Source organism: Canis lupus, chromosome 4 (assembly GCF_011100685.1).
Source record: "Canis lupus familiaris isolate Mischka breed German Shepherd chromosome 4, alternate assembly UU_Cfam_GSD_1.0, whole genome shotgun sequence".
NCBI classification, from domain to species: Eukaryota; Metazoa; Chordata; class Mammalia; order Carnivora; family Canidae; genus Canis; species Canis lupus.
Window position 1 is genome coordinate 11969101 of NC_049225.1, and position 19442 is coordinate 11988542.

The window sequence follows — 19442 nt, forward strand, 5'->3', positions numbered from 1 at the left end:
ACAGAGTCTATATAAATGCATTTTCCCAGTCCACTACACTGGATATCAACTCTGGTTCATATTAGATTCCCAATCTCCAGCCTAAAGTGTATCAAGGGTCATGTTCAGCTAGCATTTAGAACCACTGTCCATGGCTCTAAGCTCCATGGAAGCAGAGCTTGCCATTTTGTTTACCATTACAGTTTACATAATAAACAATAAAAGAAAATTCGTCAAATCAAGGGATAAATAAATGAATTAACACATTTGTCAGATAAAGAATGAGTGAATTAAATGACTTTGTCAAAAGGATAAGTGAATATGAAAAGCAAATAGTTCTCCTTGGAAAACACTGCCTTAGGGAAACATTTGCTGAACAACCATATGGCTCAATACACATTTGTAGGTGGGGAAAGTAGGTTCAGTTTGGCATTGCATGAAGAGTTCAACCCTTTTAGAAGATCTTCCTACTGAATCGTTCTAGATTAAACTACTCAGATTTCAATTCAAAGTCCAGGGCAAGTCATAATCCTGGTTATACTCTGGGACTGAGATTTGCTGTCAGAGAATGCAGGTGTTTTCTACTGCCACTGATAATCTCATTTCTTCAGGGGCTTCTGAACCATGGATTCATGTGATGAACTCATGCCCAGACTCCTTAATTTCATTTGAAATTCCTCCAGGGCCAGCGGAGATCTCACTGCCACTGTGACTACTTTCTCTGCTCATCACATCTCACACTACTCTCTAGATCCTCTGAACAACCATTGCCCTTATTTTTTTTATCATTACAAAGCAGTGGCTCTGAGGACCAATGGTGTAGACTTTGGAATCAGATTGGTTTATAATCCTTTTGTTACCATGTTCTAGCTGTCTAACTCTGTGCAAGTTACTCAGCTTTTTCACATCTTGGTTTCTATATCCATAAAATGAGGATAATAAAAAATGTTCTCACTTCATAAAGTTATGAGATTTAAATGAGATCATAAGTGTAAATATTTGGCACTATGCTTGGCACATGGTCAGCATGCAATTATTAGTAGCCATTACTATTTCTCTCTACATAGATGTGACTTTTTATTTTGTTTTCTAGGTTTCATAGGTTTATATCTTAATGTGCCTTCTTGAATTATAAACTCATTGAAAGAAATGTTTGATATTGTATGTTGCATATAGTTGATTTTTAAAATATAATTACTGGTTTCTACAGATGGCTTCCTGGCAGGGAACATATTTGGTTTAGTATTCTCTTCTAACCCTCACAACCCTAAATGGATGGAACTTCTAGTATGTGAAGAAGAGTTACCTAGATCTTTACAACTGGGCTCAAGGCAGATACTCCCTATTTGCCTCTGAAGTCCTATTCCAAGAGGACCTTCTCCCCCAAAAAAATACCTGTAACAAAGACTTGGGGTTTAAATGTGCAAGGTAAGTGTCATTCCTTAAGGCCTGCACTACCTGAAACATCCAAGACATCTAAGATGTCTCAGTGTCTTGAGAGGTCAATGAGGTGTCTGAAAACTTATAAGATTGTCAAATAATCAGAACTGATGTGAAGCCAATTCAACTTCTGTACCTTCTAAGTCAATATAAAAAAAACAACAACCAGATTCTCTCTTCTTGCCATTCACCACAATTCTTTCTCCGCACAATTTTACAGAACTTCTCTTAAAGGAGGGCATGCAGAAATGGCAGACAAGAATCACCTGCAGGACATTTAGAAAATACAAATGCCCAGATTTTATCCAAGACAGTTAAAGTTGAATTTTCAAAATTGGAGTGAGACATTAGTATTTTACAAAACATTCCCTGGTGAATTTATCTGCAGATAGGTTTGACAATCACTAACTAGGAGATGCTCCTCTTAATAGGATTAACAGGCAGTGAACAAACTGTCAGAACATGATAGTGTGCTATGTACTGTAGAGGATACAAAAAACAACCAAAACTTTTCTCTGTCTTCAAGGAGCTTTCAGCTACTCGTAGGAGAAAATTTCCACCTAGAAACTGATAAACAGCCAAAAGGTTACAAGTGGTGGGTATATGACAGAGTCAGAAACTAAATGCTAAAATAAAATTTAGAGGTGAAAAGTAAATGTATATTGGATTGGCCAAAGGTTTCATGACAGAGGAGGTAGGTACCTGAAGATTTAGAGGAATATGAAATTTAGAAAGATCATCCTTGACTTTTTCACATCAACTTTGGGTCATGTTTTCAGGACTGTAGGGAGCTACTTGAAATACTCGTATGTATGCAGCTTAAATTTCCAAGGCAACACAAAACCTTTGTAAATATAATTTATTATTTCTGTAAAGTTTCAGCTCTCAGAACAGTTCTTGAAGGGAATGCTATTGTTATTTTCAGCTAAGAAACTGACACCTTACAGAGGTAAGTGACAGCTTTAAGGAAGTATAGGCAGGCGAATATTAGACCTGAGGGAACAAGCAGGTAACCTCTGAGGAACTCATATTCAGGCCAATTGTCAATGTTTTTCGGGAAATCAGTGCTCTTTTTGCCTTTCTGGTCTCTTTTCTAGGTCATACAGTAAGGACAAATTTCCCCATAAGTAGGTGGGCAAAGCTCTGGTGGCTTGATCCATGTCTAGTGGCCTAAAGCCTCCTTTGCATGTGACATTGAAATCAGTTCTTGACTACTTCTGTTCTCTTCTCTATAAGAACTAATAATCTCATTTTCATTCATTTCAACACAGTTTCTTTGCTATTGGACTTAAGTTTTATACAGAGAAAAAAAGGCATGAAATGAATATACATTTTGCTTCCTTTCAAGAGTATCTTTTTTACACATGAAGTTTGAGGTATCTGGATTTTCATTTCTGAGAATCACACCTTTGTAACACTTTAGTCAAAAGAAACTCATTAACTTTCTTTAGTAGAAAAGCTAGAAGCATCACATGCTTATTTGAAGCTGAAGTTTTATTCTAGCAGAGGATACTGCATACTGCCTACTAGTTGGCTTAGATCTTCTTTTTGGGGATCTGACTGAACATTGACCCCAATTACTGGCAATTTTTTGTGCTTCAGTGCTGCTGTTTCAGAACAAAAACTAATAACCCAACCCTATAGAGAAGCTTTATACACTTCCCCAGTGATTCTGTAGCTCATTTCTCCTTTTCTCATGGTCATTGAATTGATTTTTCCTTGTTGCTTGCACATGGTGCTCAATTATAGTGAAATTCCTGAATCAGAAGACAATCAGCTATCCAAGAAAGTATAGAACTTGAGAGGAAAATAAAAAATATTAGCCTTCTATACTGATAATATCCTAGCCTTTTGCTTTCTCATCTGGAGAGTTTGTCAGTATTTTTAGGTTGCTCTATTAGGTAGTTTTGATTTTGTGTTTTGTGAGAATATATCAGTTGCCACTATTAAGGGTAATGTGTAAATTGGTTTAATTTTCTATTTTGGGATATTTCTAAAATACAAATGGAGTAGGTTTTTTTCAGGGGGCTTTTTGGAGTTGATCTTAAAACCTGGCCATTAAAAATGAATTAGCCTCCACCAAAAGAAAAAAAATAAGGCTAAAAAAAATTAGCCATGGGTTTACAGAATCCAAACAGGGGAATGGCAAAGAATAAGAGCTGTGAAGTTTCCCTTCCAGGAAATAAGTTCAAACTGAAGTAGGAGGCCAAAAATTATGCTAGGAGAAAAGTTTCTAGAAAAAATGGAAATGAAAAATTACCTGACAAGTTATATTTGTGAGCAATTCTGAAATGCTAGTTGCCAGGGACGTAGAAAGACCTACGTGTAAGTACAGAGAAAACCAAGTGAATTATTTTAAAAAGATGCAGTGAATAACTCCAGGAAAAATAAAAAATTAAGTTTAGGGAAGGAAATAAAATTATGTGCATAATGGCCCACTAGTGAATTATATTTATATAGTGAAATGAAGTTAATTTTTAAAAACATGGAGATAAATATCAGAAGAAACAGATATTTGTATGTAATTACCTTTGGAGAGCAGGGTTGATGTTGCTTGTCTTGGGAGAGCAATTTCTAGTGTAAACTACATAGAACTATTTGACTTTTAACACTTTATACCAATATGATTTTCATGAAAAATTAAACATTTAAAAATACAATTTGTATTTCTAACCCCCTCTACCATAAATACAAGGCTGGCATGCTTTCCCCAATGTTTTGTGGAACAGTGCTAAAGAGGGGTTGGCTTTTTAAGTATATGGATTAGGAAGATTTCAGTGGATTTGGTGGACTGGAGGAAGTCTTAGGACTGGAGTTTGGTCTGGAAGGCTCTGGTCAAATGTTGTTAATAACTTCTATTGGCATTGATCCAGCACTGATAAATAAGGAGATAGACTCTCATATACTGCCTCGGATTGAGTTTTGTGTGTTCACTGAGATGATGATTTTCTCTTTAACCATTATTGACTACAGGCACAAGTGTAATTCTCACTTTCCTCTGGGTTGTCTGGGTGTGCATTGGGCCTATCTTTAAATCCTGGGTGTTTCAGAGCATCTTGCTGGATCTAAAGCACTCAAATGAATGTGAATGCAAGAGGCTGAGGGACTAGAACATATGTCAAAAAATGTATAAGGATTTATCTTGAACTCTTGTCTATACACAGAAATACTTTATATCTTCCTACTTAAAGTAGTTTTTCTCAGTTTACAAAATAGTACCCAAGGCGGGGTGGTCAGTTTGGGTTAATGATTACATTTTTTACTTGAATAAGTTTTAAAATCTTATGTCAGCTGGCTTTTGTAACAGGACTAATCATATGCATGCATCAATATTCTGTTGTGCCTTAGTCGTTCAAACATAGCAAAAATGTTTCTGAGGCTGGTAACCGGTCATTTGAGTTGAGGTATGTGAGTTTTCATGATCTTAAATATGTGGAGTTGTTTACACTTAGGTTAAGAATTAAGAGAGAGACACATTGTAGATTAGGCTCAGATTGAATAGAATATGTGTTTGGGTAAAGAAACTAATATTATTTAAAAATCTACTATGTATCAGGCACTTTACATACATTATTTCATTTTTTTAAAGCTGAGATACAGAGTGGTCGTGTGACTTCTCTAAGGACTTCTGGTTAGTGAGTTGTGGAACTGAAATTTTAACCAAAGTTTTACTAGCAACAAAAAAAGGTGAGAAGTTGAGCAATTTTTATCAGTACAAATTTGCTTACAACAAAATCACTTGCAAAATTTTTAATAAGTGGAAATTGGGCTCTACTCCTAACCTACTAAACCAGAATTTCTGGGAGAAGTCCCAGGGAATTCTCTGTGACTTTTATGCACCCCCAAATTTGAGAACCACTGCTATGTCATAATTGTCATTATGCTCCAGTTATTTTTTTAGGATACAGTGTGTTACCCTACAATTAAATTACTTTGAAGATTAGCCTTGTTTTATCACCTACTGTTTCTCAATCCCTCCGAATATGGTCAGATTTCTGGAAACTCTATATACAAAAAATGTCAGAAGATTATATTTTAGATTCAAATTGGGCCACAAAGAATTAGCATTTTCTCCTTAGATGGAATTTGTGGAATAGTCACACAAAACAATGGTGGAGTAGAAAAAAAACCAGAGCTGCGAAATTTTCTGTGTGTTTGTTCATGGCAAAAACCATGAATGAGATGCATCTGTTTCTTAATGACCGATACTAGTTTTCCCTTAGTTTCCATGCATAGATTTCCACCCCTACACTTGTTCTAATGGATGAATGGTGGTGCTAGTCCTTTATTCCCTTTCTCTTCCTCTTTTAGCAGTTTTTAATGCATAGTTTGGGCCTTTAACAGCTTAGAATTCGAGAAGACTGACTAATGTTCCCCAGAATTCCTAGAAAGATTATTACCAGAAATTTAATAAAAAGATAAAAATATAGACAAAAATTAAGTACAGTACAAAATTAAGAAATCATAGGTAAGGGGGAAAAATGAGAGAGTTTGTATTGGCCCATGTTTTCATAAATCCTCATAAACGGGCCATGCCCTAAATATAACAGAAGAGAAATGAGAGGATGAAGAGATGAGGGCAGTTTATATTCTTCCTAGGGTGTCCCTTTCCAAAAACGGAAACTTGTTAATGTAGAAAGGTGGGGGGTATAGATATTTGCACAAAAAATGTGTTTTTTCTTTTATAATAATTCAGTATATTTTAAAAGAGAAGAATATAAGGTCACCAGCTCAATCTGGGATATTCATTGTGAGTTGAACAAATATATATTGAATGGGCTTTATATCAATGTCCTCTGAGTTTGAAATACTGAAATCCTACCTAGAGAGTCAGGAAACACAAGTTCTGGTCTCAGCCATGTGACTTCAAGCTGGCCACTCATTTCCCTTGACTTTCAATCTCTTTCTTTGTAAAAGCAAGCCAGATATTTCTGAGGTCCTTTCAGGTACTATGAATCTATGTCTGCATTTACAATTGTGCCGCAGGAAAGTCTGAAATTTTTCTTTGGTGAATTAAAAGGTTTTAAGTGAGGTTATTATAAGTTTGTTTAAATTGATGAAAAATTACAATTGTACAGAAAGATACTTAAAACCAACACGACAGCCTTTATCTTTGGGTAATATATTCAGTTAATATGTGTCCAATTAAGGTCTCTAGTCAGCATCTGCCTGTTTCTGAGACAGTTATCAAGTTAGTTATTCTGCTGATAAAACAAAATGCTAATTTTTAAGGTGTAAGGTGGAGAGGAAAAAGTGGTAAACATTTGCATCTGGATCACCCTGAGGTGATATGTTCTCTGCATACTTTGCATTCCAGTTATTTTTGAACAGCTTTATTGAGGTATAATTGATGTACAATAAATGCACGTTTTTAAAGTATACCATCTTGTATGTTTTGACAAGACATATGTCCACATGTCCAATATGATACATGAATTCATCACCACAATAAAGATAGTGAACATGTAAACACTCTCAAAAGAAACCTTGTGTCGCTTTGTCATCTCTCTCTTCCATTTCTACCCACAACACTCCCTCTTTTTCATTCGCCTGGGAACCAATGGTCTGCTTTCTGTCACTATACATAAGTTTGCATTGCCTAGAATTTTATATAAATAGATTATATAGTGTGTATTCTGTTTTTCAAGAATGTTTCAAGATGTTTTTCAAGCTGAGCCATTATTTTGAGATTCATCCACATTGTTGCATGCATCAAGACTTCATTCTTTTTGTTGTTAAATACTATTCCATTGTATTCCATTGTATGGATAAAATATATCTTGTTTATTCATTCATCTATCGATCCACATTTGGGTTGATTTCAGTTTGGGGTTGTTACAAGTACAGCTATTTTGTACATCTTTATACAAGTCTTTATATGGACATATGCTCTTGGGTAAATAAATACCAAGGAGTAAAATGGCTGTGTCATAGGGCAAGTTTATGTTTAACTTTATAAAGAATTTCCAAATTGTTTTCCAAAGGCATGGTTCCATTTAACCTTTTTACCAGCAATATGTGATCCCTTTATCATTATGAAATGATAATGTTAGCATGGCATATCTTTTCAAATACTTTAACATATTTGTGTCTTTATATTTGAAGTTGTAGGTTTTTGTAGGCATCATATACTTGGTCAGTAATTTTTTTTATTTAACATGATAGGTAGTCTCTGCCTTTTAACTTGGTTATTTAGATTTACACATCATATGATTACTAATATGACAAGATTTAAATCAACCTCCTATTTGATTTCTCTATATGATCTTTGTTCCCCTTTTCCTGCCTTCTTTTGGATCAACTTTATTTTTGGTGCCATTTTGTCTCCTTTGTTAGCTTATTATCTGTAATTGTTTCTTCTGTCATTTTAGAAGATGCTTTAGGATTTACCGTATATATCTTTACCTTATCACAGTCTATCTTCAAGTGGTAACATATCATTTTATATCATATCATATTATAAGGACTTTATAACAGTTTACTCTCATTTTTACCTTCTTGATATTGATGCTATTACTGTCATACATTTTACTTCTATATATAAACCCCATATTTGATTATTATTTTTACTTGCACAATTAGCTTTTAAAGGTATTTAAATAATAAAAGCCAAATGTTTATTGCCTTTGTGTAGATTCAAATTTCCAACTAGTATCATATTCCTTTTACCTGAAAGAATTCTTAAAGCATTTCTTATACTACAAGACCACTGGTAGTAAATTCTTTCAGCTTTGGATTTCAGAAAAAACCTCCATATCACTTTTTTTGGAAAGGTATTTTTACTGGGTGTAGAATTCTAGATGGACAGAATGTTTTGACCTTTCATAATTTAAAAAATGCTGGTTCTCTGTGTTTCCATTTGCATTGTTTTTGACAAGATATCTGTTGTCCTTACTTTTGCTCCTCTGTATATAATTTAAAATCTTTCTCTGGCTGCTTAAAATTTTCTCATTATCTCTAGTTTTGGGCAATGTGGTTATAGTGTACTTTGTAGTATTCCTTACATTTCTTATTTTTTAGTTTTTGAGCTTCATTGAAGTTTATAATTTTTATGAATTTGAAAAATTTTTGGCCACCCTGTGTTCAACTATTTTTGTTTGGTTCCCACCTTAAAGAAGGTTTACACATACATTAAAGAATCTAATTACACATACATTAAGTCACTTGAAGTTGTATCACAGTTTACTGATATTTTTTTGTCTTTTTTACTTTCTAGTATTTTTTTCTCTGTTTCATTTTCTTTTTCTGTTTTTTTTATTCCAGTCTGTTAACACATTCATTTATATTCATTTCAGGTGTACAATATAGCGATTCAACAATTCATTATATTATTCAGTGCTCCTCAAGGTAAGTGTACTCTTAATCTCCTTTACCTATTCACTAATACCCCCTCAACTCCCTTTCCCTCTATTTACTACCTATTTGTTCTGTATAATTAAGAATCTTGTTTTTGGTTTGTCTCTCTCTTTTTGTTCCTTTATTCATTTGTCTTGTTTCTTAAGTTCCACTTATAAATGAAATCATGGTATTTGTCTTTTTCTGACTGGCTTATTTCACTTAGAATTATACTTTAATTATATAATTATACTTGCAATCATATCCATGTTGTTGCAAATGGCAAGATTTAATTTTTTATGGCTGAATAATATTCCACTATATATATATATATATATATATATATATATATATATATATATATGCCATATCTTCATCTATTCATCTATCAATGGACACTTGGGCTGTTTCCATAACTTGATTATTGTAAATAATGCTGCAATAAACATAGGGGTGCATGTGTCTCTTTGAATTAGTGTTTTTGTGTTCTTTGGGTAAAAAGTTGCAAACTTACTGAATTCTTTAATCAGTTCAAGTCATTTTTTGGTAGAGTGCTTTGGGTTTTATATATATAGTATCATGTCATCTGCAAATAGTGAAATGTTTACTTCTTCCTTACTGATTTGGATGCCTTTACTCCTTTCTCTTGCCTAGTTGCTGTGACTAGGACTTCCAGTACTATGTTGAATAAAATTGATGAGAGTGGACCTTCTTGTCTGTTTCTGACCTTAGGGAAAAAGCTTTCAACTGTTCCCCATTGAGTATGATGTTTGCCATGGGTTTTTTATATAGTCTTCATTATGTTGAGGTACATTCCCTCTAAACCAACTTTTTTAAGGGTTTTTATCATGAGTGGATGTTGTACTTTGTCAAATGATTTTTCTGCATATTTTGAAATGATCATATGGTTTTTATCCTTTTACCTATTGATGTGATATATTATGGTGATTGATTTGCAAATATTGAACCACCCTTGTATCCCAAGAATAAGTCCCACTTGGTAGTGGTGAATGATATTTTAAATATACTGTTGGATTTGGTTTGCTGATATTTTATTGAGGATTTTTGCATATAGGTTTGTCAGAGATCATTGCCTATCTCTTTTTGTGGTGTCTTTTTTTTTAAGATTTTATTTATTTATTCATGAGAGACACAGAGAGGCAGAGACAGGCAAAGGGAGAAGCAGGCTCCCTGCAGGGAGCCCAATGTGAGACTATTCTGTGACTCCAGGACCATGTCCTGAGCAGAAGGCAGACTCTCAACCACAGAGCCACACAGGTGCCCCTTTTATTTATGGTATCTTTATGTGGTTTTGGTATCCGGGTGATACTGGTCTCAGAATGAATTTGTACATTTTCCTTTCTCTTCCTCCTTCCTCTTCCTATTTTTTGGAATAGTTTGAGAAGAATAGGTTTTAGGTCTTCTTTATATGTTTGATAGAGTTCACCTGTGAATCTGTCTGGTCTTGGATTTTTGTTTGTTGGGAGTATTTTAATTACTGATTCAATTCCATTGCTGGTAATTTTTAAGAAATGCATTGTTGAAGCAAACACCAACATCTTTGTACAGTTTTATATTGCCATTCTCTACAAGTCATTAATTCTATCGTTAAACAAGGCTCCCTGAATTCATTGGGATTGGTGGGATAGTGGGGTGACAGGCACCAAGTGACATGACTTAACTATCTTAACTGCTAGAGACAAGGGAAACATGGTTGCGATCATGGACAGAGCTATCAAATTGGTCTGTTCAAGTTTTCTATTTCTTACTGCTTCAGTTTTTGTTATTTTTATGTTTCTAGGATTTTATCCATTTTTTTCCAGGTTGTCCAATGTATTAACCCATAATTTTTCATATTCTCTTGCAATCCTTTGTATTTCTGTGATGTTGGTTGTTATTTTTCTTCTTTCTTTTCTGATTTTGTTTACTTGAGTACTTTCTGTCTCTGTCTTTCTCTCTTTGGTAAGCCTGCCTAGAAGTTTATCAATCCTGTTGATCTTTTCAAAAATCAGCTCCTGGTTTCATTGATCTGTTCTATTGTTTTTAAAATCTCTTTATCATTTATTTCTGCTCTAATCTTTATTATTTCCAACATTCTGCTATATTTGAGTTTTGTTTATTCTTCTTTTTCTAACTCCTTTAGGTGTAAGGTTAGTTTGTTTATGTGCAATTTTTCCTGCTTTTTGAGGCAGGCCTTTAGCTATAAACTTCTCTCTAAAAACTGCCTTTGCCTGATCCCAAGCATTTTGGACCATTGATTATGTTTTCGAATTTGTCTCCATGTTTTTTTCTTTATTTCCTCTTTGATTTCTTGGTTGACCCATTCATTGTATAGTGGCGTACTATTTAACTTCCATGTATTTGTGTTCATTCCACATTTTTTCTTGTAGTTGATTTCTAGTTTCATTGTGCTGTGGTCAGAAAAGGTACATAGTATAACATTGATCATTTTGAAATTGTCGAGACTTGTTTTATGACCTAATATGTGATCTATTCTGGAGAATATTCCATATACACTTGAAAATTTGTGTATTCTGTTTTAAGATGGAGTGTTCTGAATATATATATTAAATCCTTCTAGTGCAGTGTGTTATTCAAACCACTGTTTCCTTGTTTATTTTCTATTTAGATGGTCTTTCCATTGATGTAAGTGGGATGTTAAAGTTCCCTACTATTCTTTTATTACTGTCAAGTAGTTCCTTTATGTCTGTTATTGTTTTTATGTTTTGTGTGCTCCCATGTTAGGTGCATAAATATTTACAATTGTTATGTCTTGTTGGATTGTCTCCTTAATGATTATATAGTATCCTTCTTTGTCATTTGTTACTCTTTGTTTTAAAGTCAATTTTTTTTTTCTGAAATAGCTATTGCTACCCCCATTTTCTTTTGACATCTATTTGCTTAATAAATGTTTATCTATCCCCTCACTTCCAATCTGCAATTGTCTTTAGATCTGAAGCCTGTAGGGTTTTATTTGTTTGTTTTTTAATCTATTCTGTCACCCTATGTCTTTTGATTGGAACATTTAGTTCATTTACATTCAAAATAATATTGATAGGTATGTATACATTGTCATTTTACTATTTGTTTTGTGTTTCATTTTTGTAGATCTTTTCTGTTCCTTTGTTCCCTTGCTCTCTTCTCTTTCCATAAGTTGGCTTTTTTTAGTGATATACTTGGATTCCTTTATTTTTCGTATATCTATTACAGGTTTTTGATTTGCGGTTACCATTAGGTTTGTATATAACATCTTATGCATATAGCAGTCTATATTAAGTTGATGGTCACTTCAGTTTGAACCCATTCTTTACTCTTTTCCTCTCCATGTTTTAAGTATATGGTGTCATACTTTACATCCATTTATTTTGTGAATCTCTTGACCAATTTTTTTACAGGTATACTTATTTTCACTGCTTTTGTGCTTCCCTTTTTTTTTTTTTTTTTTTTTACTCTTATTTATGGTATTTTCTTTCTACTCATAGAGTCCCCTTTTGCGTTTCATTTAGGGTTGGTTTAGTCGTCATGAACTCCTTTAACTTTTGTTTGTCTGAGAAATTTTTTGTTTCTCTTTCTGTTCTGAATGATAACTTTGCTGGATTCTTGGCTGCAGATTTTTCCCTTCCAGAAAGTGAAAGATTTTTCACTTTTTTCTGGCCTGAAAAGATTCTGTTGAGAAATCTGTAGCTAGCTTTATGGGGTTTCCCTCATATGTAACTGTTTTCTTTTCTCTTGATGCTTTTAAAATTGTCTCTTTATCATGGCTCTTTTTTTTTTTTTGCCATTTTAATTATTATGTGTCTTAATGTGGACCTCTTTAAGTTGGTTTTGTTGGGGGATCTCTGTGCCTCCTGGATCTGGATATATGTTTCCTTTCCCTAGATTAGGAATGTTCCAGCTATTATTTCTTCAAATAAGTTTTCTGCCCTCTTTTCTCTCTTTTCTTCTGCAATGCTTATGATGAGAATGTTATTACACTTGATGGCATCACTGACTTCCCTAAGTTTACTCTCATTTTGCTCAGTCTACTATAATTTTTTTTTCTGTAACCTGTCCAGGTTGATTACTTTCCATTATTCTGTCCTCTAGGTCACTGATTTGTTCTGCTTCTTCTAGCCTGCCATTTATTCCATCTAGTGTATTTTTAAATTTCATTTATTGTGCTCTTCATCACTGATGATTGGTTCTTTCTTATCTCTGTGTTGAGTCTCACTGATATGATCACTCTTTTCTTAAGTCTAGTGGGTATCTTTATGATCATTACCTTAAATTCTCTATCAGGCATATTACTTATCTCCATTTTGCTTGGGTCTCTTGCTGTGATTTTGTCCTGTTTGTTCTCTCATTTGAGACATATTCCTCTGTCTCCTCATTTTGTCTAACTTTCTGTGTCTGTTTCTCTGTGTTAGGAAAGTCAGCTATGTCTCTTGCTCTTGAAAGCCCAGGTGGAATGTGTGCTTTTAACAACGTGGCACTGGTCCTCTTCCACAGGGAGATGTGCAGCTGTCACAGAGACTAGGGTAGGCCTGAGCCACTCTGCAAAGCATGTGTGGATGGGGCATGCAGTTTTAACAAGGTGCTTGTGTTTTCTGCAGAAGGTGACCAGCCCCCACTGCCCCTGTGACTAAGACCCTACAAAGCAAAGAGTCAGCAGATGAGGTCTTTGCAAGGTTTGGCAAGTTTTGCACTGGTCTTCTGGGGGAGGGGATCTGCAGCACTGGAACTGAGGCACACCCAGCTGGAAGGAGCAGGGCATAAGACAAACAAGTTAGGTAGTAAATGCTGGTACCATTGTTGGTGCCCACAAGTTGCTATGTGTTTATCCTGGGGGCTGGGAGAGGGAAATGGCACCTGCCAACTCCTTTGTCTCTGGATAGTCTTTCAACAAATTCTGAGATTCTCCTTCCTGTATGCCCCCAGAATTTTTCAAACCATTCCTTCTATGCTGTATCTCCCCAGGCTGTTTCTTGTACTGTCTCTTTATGTGCAGGGACATAGTTTCCTTTTTTTAAAGATTTTATTTATTTATTCATGAAAGACACAGAGAGAGACAGAGGGAGAGGGAGAAACAGGCTCGCTGAGGGGAGCCCCATGTGGGACTCGATCCCAAGACCCTGGGATCATGCCCTGAGCTGAAGGCAGATGCTCAACCACTGAGTCACCCAGGCAGCCCAAGGACAGAGTTTCCTATTACTCTTCTGGTCCTCCTAGAGCCAAGTCTTTTGATTTTTAAAGTTTCAGACTTTAATTCTTGCTGGATAAGAACTCATGAAGTTCAGCCTCTCTGGTTTTCAAAGCTGAATGCTATGGGCTGTGCAGGCTCCCCTGTGTGGTAGTCTGTTTCTCTCCCCTCTCCACATCTTCAGCTTCTTCTTCCCTTCAGTGGCCAGACCCATGGGGTTTAGTTTCCCACTACATCTCTTCTCTTCTTACCCTCTTTGATGTGGCCTCTTCTCTATATTTGGTTCTGGAGTTTGTTCTGCCAGTCTTCAGGTCATGTTCTGGGTTATTGACACTGCTGTGAGTGTTATCTGGTTGTATCCCATAGGATACAGTAAGCTTATGGTCCTACTTCTTCTGTCTTCTCTGGAAGTTTCTGAGTTTCATTTTGGATAGTATCAATTATTGTCTTCAATTTCATTAAACTTTGACAATATTTCATCTGTCATTAATCTCATTAATGTCTTTTTCTTCTAGGTTTTATTTCCCGGATTTATCTTCTGGTTTTCGCCTCTGAAGTTTATATGGTCTTTAAAAATATATCTTTATATTTAGTATATTTAATTTCTTCTTCAGTTCTTTGAACATAAAAGTATAGCATAATAGTTTTCCAATGTTTTTGTCAGCTATTTTTAACATCTCTGTCAGTTTTGTCTGATTGATTTTTCTCTTCATTATAGGTGGCATTTTTCTGATTGCTTGCATGCTTGACAATTTTTGATTAGATGTAAGATATTATGTTTTACCTTGTTGAGTGCTGGATACTTTTTTATTTCTATAACTATTGTTGGGTTTTGTTCTGGGACACAGTTATTTAGAAATAGTTTGATTTTTTCTGCCACTGCTTTTATACCTGAACTGTATTTTGTCTGGGTTTAATTATTCTTCACTGCTGAAAAAAGACTCTTTTGAATACTCTATCCAATGGTTCATGAATTATGAGTTTTTCTTCTCTGTCAGGGAATTGGTCTAGTCCTGTACCCTAACTGAGCCCAGTAACCGTGGCCCCATGTGGGATCTGAGTGCTGTTGTTTCATCTTTTTGAGAATTTCTTTCCCTAGCCACAGGTGGTTTCTGCACATGTATGCCTTGATCATTACTTAACTGAATACTTGAGGAAGACGAAGGATATATTATTAACAAGCATGCCAATATCATTATTTTTGCATGGTATTCTCAATGCAAAATATAAGAAGGAAAATGTCATTCTAGTTATAAAACTCTGTATAGTTTTAGAGCCTGTGACTATTTAGCCCAACTTGCTGTGCTGATCCATTTACTATGCATTGAGTAACTTGCATCTAAGGGCACTGTAGATGGTAATGAGGTTTTGAATGCCTTTACATGAGACCCAAGTCTCATCTTTGAAGGATGACGCAAGTGATCATTACTGCTGATGAATTTTAAATAGAACAATCATCCTGATTGCTCTGCTTAAGTCTGACTCAGTAAGCCAGCTAAAGCATTTCCCCCATCATACAGACTCCTCAACAAATCTCAAGATTTTACCAGGCATTTTCATGAGAAAATTTGAAAAATGTTCAGGCTTCACACACTACTATCAGGCCAGTGTGACTCCTTTTTATTTTGCCACAATCTATGGAAATGAAATAGAAAGGGGAAATAATATGGAATAAAGTTAGAGAAATTAAAATCAAACCTTGAATTTCATAATTGACTCTTATGCTGATTCTCTCTTTTATATTTTACTCTTATTTTCCTTTCCCTTTTGTGAATTCACTTTTTAGCTTTTGAAAATTATTTATGATTCTTCAAATTCTTTAAGAAAGGAATGAGTCATAATATATTTCGTACATGTTAATAGTCTTCTACTAGGTCACAGCAGGTGGCTGACCTACTTGAAGGGCAGATACGTCACATCTTCAGCAAGTAAAGAATTAATCATCACCTGATGTGATGCAAAAATTGAAAGACCTTAGTGATTTTTGCAGCCTAAGATTGGCAAGATTCTGGCATGATGGCCTTCATTTTTCTGTCCCGTGTTTATGGCTAATTTATCACAAAACACTCTTCCAATTCATCAAGATCTCAACTGCCTTAAGTCAGTACCCTAGGCAGCTACTACCAATCACTCAATGTATGACTGTAAAATCAATCCTATCTGCAATTCAGAAGTTAGTCCATTCTTTTAATTTTATAGGTCCAAGAATTGGGACTTCCAATGAGCTATAGAGTTTAAATTGGGACTAGGTCCCCAACTCCAAGCATAGTCATTCCACAATGTCTCCATAGTCCTAGAAGGCCAAATACTTTTGTGTGTGTGTGTGTGTGTGTGTGTGTGTGTGTGTGTGTGAACATACAGTGACAAAGCAGACATATAGACACAAGATGACAGACAAAAATGAAAAGATTTTCATCCTTTCCTGTTATTGCCAGACTGAACCTACTTCTGAAATGGAAAATTTTATCAAAAGAAAAAAAATATTTTCAGCTGACTTAGAAACTTACCCTGCTTGTCAAGCAACCAAAAAGAAAAGATTAGTGTGAGATTTTTTTTTGCTGTTGTTCACTTTTGGTTTTGTTTTGTTCTGTTTTTTTCCTATCCAGCTTTGTGCAGAGCCAAAGAAGAAGAATATCCACAAAAGAATATTTCAAGGTCATTGAAAATCTCCACCAACTTCAAAACCCTCTCCCATTTTCAGTTTCTGATACATGAAGATCCTTTAGTAGATATATAGCTTATGAGCACCAAATGAATTATTATGCTGAAAAATAAATTCCTATGGAGAGAAGGATATTATTGATTAGGGTGTCAGTAAGTATCAACAGATTCTTTTCTAAGAGAAGTTTGTGATAAGGGGTGAGGGGAGAGTACATAGCAAGAGAGAAAATGTGGGAAAAGGAAGCTGCGATAATACAAATTCCAGGGTGTTTTTTATGCAATATTGAGGATAAGTGCAGAATGAGTGAGTTGCCCAAGCTCTTTCAGGTGAAATTGAATTTTAAATCCTAAATTCCTTGATCTGATTCACATTATACTCTACTGAATTGTACCTGACCATTCCTCAGACCCTCTCCATGAGCAAAAATTATTTACCATGAAGAGTTTCAGATAATCACTATTATTAAGTAAACACAATGTTCCAAGCTATATCTTTATTGCTTTTCCTATGTATTACCTTACTTAGTACTCATAGAAAACTTATAACGTACATTCTTTTATTATCTCCACTTCACAGATAAGAAAAGTGAATCTTAGAAAAGTTAAATAATTTGTCTAGGGATTTCTGGCTAGAAAGTGATAGTGGAAATTTGAAGTACAATCCAACTGTTGCAAGCCAAACTTCTAGTCACTATACTAATCTGCTTCCTGTCTTATCAGAACCAGATAAAAGAATCTTAGCCTTGTTTTGTATGTTCCTTAGAAGAAAAATGAAATTATGAGACAATAAAATAATTTAAGGAATTCATACTTTCTCTTTTGTTAAAAATCAACCAAAAAATGTAAAATGATATCTGATGTAAGATTTAGAGATGCCTAATTGCAGAAATCAACCACCAGATCAAGTCCTTTGATTAAAGTTGGACTTTCTATACTTAAAAAAAATCCCTGCTTAATTATACAGTTGAATGTTAAATATTATAATACATTTGTTATAAACCTCATCCTTATGTCTGTTTACACATACACATTTTTACATGCACAAATATGATGCCAAAAATATATAACAAATCTTCACAGTTCAAGGGCCTTCTCACAGAATTATGTAGGAGCCTCTTTCTGGCTGGTTGACTGAGCAGAGTTCAGCCTGGGAGCTTTTTAAAGGCTGAGGACAACATGTTTGTTTTGTTGAGGTTAAAATCTGTGAGTTTTGGTGGCGATTTTTTCTAATTGTAAATTCTTGATAGGTCTGTAGTTAGAAGCCAGAGGAAGTTGAAGGGGACTCTGGATGGAATGAAGAACAATGTTTGGAAATGAAGAGCTAGAACCTGAAGCTCAACTTTTAGAAGAATTAGTGGTATTTTCGCTTGTTGATGGAAAGGTCAACAATTTTGAAGATGGAGCAAGTATCCATAAAGAAAAGCTTTTGAAAACTGTGTCTAGGTCTTTATCCAGAAAATCCTTTTTGGGAGAAAAATGAGAAACTTGCTAATAAGCATTAAAATTATCTCTATTGAATCCACACAAGCAGATTCATTTACCTCAGAAAACTTGAAGCCTAATAATACCTCTGCATATTATAAAGTTTTGGGATAATTATTTTAATTTGGTGCAACAAAAGCAAACAAAACAACAAAACAAAAGCCTTCTGCTATGTACCTATATAATACATATATAAGTATAATATAAAATGCTTGCCTTGCAAAAGTATAAAATACATGTGTATGAGTATAAATATAAAAGGATAAAAATAATAAAGATAGTATCTGCTAAGTGCCAAATGTCTAAACCAACTAATAATGGCTACTGAGAGTTCCAAGGAAGAATTAGAGACTGATAAGAGGGAAATGGACCAAGAAACCTAACCCATAGTTTTATCCAAAAGGAAATAAGACTCAGAAAAAAATTTTTCTTGAAGTTTAAACAGCTATAGAGATCTCTCACTGAGTGTAAATCTTCTGATTTCCTGGTCTAAGACATCTGCCATCACATCAGGCTATCAGGGAAAGACTCACGAAACAGAAAGAATTAAGCTAACCCTTGCAGGAAGAGTAGGTAGGGCACTTTAACATTTCATTGTTCTCAGAGGTTTGCTTACTTGAGGTATGCTAAATATTAAGTTAATGGCTACCTCCAACAGTTGATTGAAAATGATATGTTTGGCCAACCAATATTTGTTCTTGAACTTGGATGGAACCAAAATGAGTCACAGATACTTCATTCGTTAAAGTCCTTCAGTCAAACAAAATTATTTGAAAATTTACTGAATTCTGGAAATTATGCTAAGTTTTGAGGATTCAAAGGTAAAAAGATGTGATCACTGAATTTCAGGGTTTCAGAGCTTCCTGAAGTGATAGACTGTGCCATAAGTAATTACATCCCTAAGAGTAATTTTTATAGTGGAAATAATTACACATTGCAGTTTAAGAGTCAGAAGAGGTTCCCTGCCTTAGTCTGTCAGGGCTCTATAACAGAATACTGTAGATTGAGCGGCTTATACACAGCAGAAAGTGATTTCTCACAGTTCTGGATGCTGGAAAATCCAAGATTAAGGCACCAGCAGATTAGGGATCTCTGGTGACAACCCACTTCTTGATTCATGGATAGCCATCTTCTCACTGTGTCCTGATGTGGCAGAGGGGAGCAGGGACCTCTACAGAGGCTCTTTCATTCACACTATTCTCATTCATGAGGGCTCTGCCTTTATTATCTAATCACCTCCCAAAGGGACATCCAAATACCATCATGTCAAGGATTAGGATTTCAACATATGAGTTTGGTGGGGGCAGTTGGTGTGGGGTGGAGCACAGCATTCAGTCCAGAGCAGTTTCTAAGACTTCTAGTACAG

The 19442-nt window shown here is 34.9% G+C and overlaps 2 long non-coding RNA genes across 2 annotated transcripts in view; one reads left to right on the forward strand and one right to left on the reverse strand.

Moving 5' to 3' along the window:
• Positions 1 to 4727: 4727 nt before the first annotated feature.
• On the forward strand, positions 4728 to 18116 carry LOC102154651. The gene is made up of 4 exons (XR_005357844.1): positions 4728 to 4823; positions 8715 to 8766; positions 16540 to 16747; positions 17842 to 18116. It is a non-coding gene; the product is annotated as an uncharacterized LOC102154651 (long non-coding RNA).
• LOC102155265 overlaps positions 16449 to 19442 on the reverse strand; it is a 70937-nt gene continuing 67943 nt past the window's right edge. Inside the window, exon 5 of the long non-coding RNA XR_005357842.1 lies at positions 16449 to 16712. This is a non-coding gene — a long non-coding RNA (uncharacterized LOC102155265). The remainder of the gene's footprint in view (positions 16713 to 19442) is intronic.